This window comes from Pinus tabuliformis, chromosome 1_2 (genome assembly GCF_031772625.1).
Source record: "Pinus tabuliformis cultivar Carrire ecotype Pingquan chromosome 1_2, CPIR1, whole genome shotgun sequence".
Classification (NCBI taxonomy): Eukaryota; Viridiplantae; Streptophyta; class Pinopsida; order Pinales; family Pinaceae; genus Pinus; species Pinus tabuliformis.
Genome location: NC_142298.1, coordinates 831,991,560 through 831,995,559, shown reverse-complemented (window position 1 = coordinate 831,995,559; position 4,000 = coordinate 831,991,560).

Genomic DNA, 4,000 nt, shown 5'->3' with positions numbered 1-4,000 from the left:
GTGTGTGCCACCAAATATGAAGTTTCTAAGTTGAACCCATTGTTCCCGCTTGGTGGTAGGTAATCGTAATTTGAAGGTCAAAGATTCTAATGCTCTTGAGTTTTTTGTGATGCCTATGGTAGAAAACAAGCATGGGTTAGAGTATGCAAATAGATTGTGTTTTATTGCATGGCATCGAGGTGGAGGCGGAAGTGATTATATGAGTTATAGATAAAGGTCTTGTGGAATCATGGCACCCCCTCTTCTTCACCTTCTTGTCTATAGATGTTTATTTATCTTATTGTTATTACTTTCAATGTACAATGTTTACACATTACATTGCTTGGCACTCAACCATTCATTTTATACAAATATACTTTTCTAATCTAAATATCATAATTGGGTTGTAACACATGTGAAAACCACAAGTGTGACAATTTCATTGCTCAGAAAGATATGTATATGTGATCATAACGTTAGTCTTGACTCGACCAAGAAGTAAAGACACATGTCAGACAAAGAATGAGGGAAAGGATAAAAGAAAGGGTAACTTCTACAAAAATAAAGCAATAGCTAGATTATGATATACATATACTAAAATAAGACAGATTGGGAAGCTTAACTACCATAGAAGTAGAATAGCGACAAGACTACAAAATTAGGTGCCAAAACAAAATGTAAGAAGAAAAGTGGAAGAGATAGACACCTACACTTATCCCAGTTCAAGGAAATGAAATGAAAGACCTAGTTTAGGGAAAGCCATATGAGAGATCAAATGCCACTTGGATGTCTTAACGTACTAGATGGGAAAAGTGTCAAGAAAGAAGCATAAATGAAATTAAAAAAAAAGCAAGTTAATGAAGAATAGCTAGATATATGATACCTAAACTAAACAAAAGGGATGATTGATGTTGTAGCTAATGGCTTACCACTGAAGAAATAAATATCTAACACAACTATGTAGCTAGTGACATAATGAGAGAAGAAGAATGAAAAAAGGAAGAAAAATAGGTAGAGGAAAAAGAAATAAAATTGGAGACAACACTGGGTAGTTCTAGCAAAGTTAAGCAGCAAAAGGTTAGAGTAAGGATACAATGGCTAAATGATTAAGCAATCCTATAGCTGCAGTCTATCAGATGCAACAACCAATACCAATATTCTAGAGAAGTGACAAGGAGGAAGGAGCACAGTGACTAGTTGTTAACTTTAGGTATGTTCTATGCTAGAGCAATTTATTTCAATTTTCTCAGTTAGCACAATATTTTTTTCAGATTAGCAATCACATCAGCATTAAAGTAAATTGTAGATAGAACATAAATATAAGTCACAGAAGATAAGCCAAGACAAGATGACACAAGATGTGGCGCTAGCCAAGGACAAACCCCAATGTGGGGAAACCCTTGATCAATTCTTCTTTTATGTTCTTCAAAGTTCAGCAGAGAAAGAGAGATAGTACATTTACACTAGAAGTCAATATTTTGACTTTTGATATCTGCATGAGATCAGTTGAAGACACATTGCTTCAACTGGTTCTCCAAAGTGACTGCTTCACCTATTGTAGTGTTTCATTTCGTCCATTTGTTGCACCGTATCATGTAGCACCAAGCTGTACCATCACAATGCTGGACCTAGATGACTAAGCTACTCTCATCATCATGTTGCTCTTTACTAACATGCCCATTATGCTGCATCTTCCTTTATCATGCAACCCTATTCATCATCATGTTGCTCTTTACTAACATGCCCATTATGCTGCATCTTCCTTCATCATGCAGCCCTATTCATCATCATGCTGCTCTTTACTAACATGCCCATTATGCTGCATCTTCCTTCATCATGCAGCCCTATTCATCATCATGTTGTCCTTTACTGACAGGCCCATCATTCATCATAATGCTATCTTATTCATCATCGTGCTGCCCATGCCCATCATGATCTGAGACTGTCCATCCTTATCATTCTCATTATGTTGAGACTGTAACCATCATAAACATTACTGCTTATGATCCTTGTCATTGTGACTGCATTACAATGGCAATGATTATGCTTATGTCATACATCAGTACTCTAATTGCCCTTGAGGTATGCGGGTTAATATAAACAAATATAAGTGTATGCCGAGATCCTTGTTATAGGACTTAAGACCCTTCAGCTCCATCCGGTCGATGAGAACACTTACAGGTATGCTGAGAATATACCTGTATCCAAGATCCTTGCATCTATATGTTGTGTCCTCATTTATCATGTTGAGACTACAGAGATGCGTGGGCTTTATCATGGCATATGAGGTCTGGTCTACCTGCATGAACAGGTCTCCTTTAACTGCGTGAACAGGTCTCCTTAGACTGCATGATAGGACTACGTTTAGGCTTCTACAGGTAGTGTATTAAGGCTCCTCCTTGACAACATATAAGGGCCTCTTGGACTGCGTATTAGAGCCTCCATCTTTGAATGTGTATAAGTGTATTAGGGCCTCCATCTTTGACTGCGTATAAGTGCTTCTTGGACAACATATTAGGGCATCACTTGACAACATATTAGGGCATCACGTGACAACAAATCAGGGCATCACGTGACAGCAGATTAGGGCATCACATTGACTGTGTATTGGAGCTCCTTTAGACAGTGGATAGGAGCCTTCCCTTGATTGTGGCTAGGGTACATCTGAACTACGGCTAGGGCATCATACACTCAGCCCAGCTTATTCTTTTGTGTCTCTCCTTCACCAAAAACCCAAGATGTGGAGAGGAGGAGATCACATGAAGAATGTGTATCAAAATGACTTCAAATCCTCTTTTATTTATACTAAAATGTAGATGATGAATAGACATGACTATTGGGCTTCTGAGCTTACACAAGTTGTTGGCCGACTTGACAATTTGTCTTATAACACAAATAAATTCATAACTCCATGAATACTTGATGGAATCAGATGATCTTTAGATCAATCCTACACCTCTCGATGAGAGGGATCTAATAAAAATATCAGCTGCCATAAATAAGATGACCCACATGGAGTTTGGCCCTAGTTGCCAATTTTAAACTCCCTCTCAACTAGGGAGAACTCCATCCGTTGATCCATATGTCCAATTGTACTATCTCTGCCATCAGTGCCTTGCACTGCTTTTCTTTGCTTTGGTCAGTTTTGCTAGCTCTGCTAGTTCTGCTCAGCTCTGCTCTACTCGAACTATGAAGAAGAAGAAGAAGAAGTAATCGAGGATGTATCATACCATCCTCCACTGACCCGAAGTTAGTCTCAAAGTGTGTACCACTGGTCCCAGACTAGTCCTCTACTGACCTAAAGTCAGTGTCATAGTGGGTACCACTTTCACTAGTCCCAGACCAGTATCATTGATCCCAAATCAATGAAGGTCATCCTAGCATAGGGAGTACGGTAGATACAACGATGCATCCATTGGTACTACTATGGTTCCTATCCTCATTTCCCTGCTCATTGATAAGATGAGAGGTACTTCCCGTGAGTCCCAGACTGCATGGGTAGGATGCCTCGACAGGAGAACTAATCATCCTGTCCACAGGAGAGCCAATCATCCTGTCCTACAAGAGAGTGAATCATCTTGTCCACAGGAGAGCGAATCATCCTTTCCACAGTTGAGCGAATCATCCTATCCCACAAGAGAGTGAATCATCTTGTCCACGGGAGAGCGAATCATCCTATGCACAGGAGAGAAAATCATCTTGTCCACAGGAGAGCGAATCATCCTGTCCACAATCGCCACGAAGAACGAATCATCTTGGCCCACAAGAGAACTAATCATCCTGTTCAGTGCACACCACCAGGGGAGGGTGAGTCACCCTATGGTCGTATGTTGCTCCAGTAAGAACCCCAAGCCCCCAGAGCTCCTAAAGCTCAATGTATGCAACATGCAGGACCCTTTTACAAGGGTCTCTCGACGACTCCAAGTCGTTCAGGAAAATCACAGATTTGATCTTTCCCCGGGGCTTTGACAAAGTGTAGTGACATCATCTCACAACGATGGAGCTTCCTCACTCATTGACT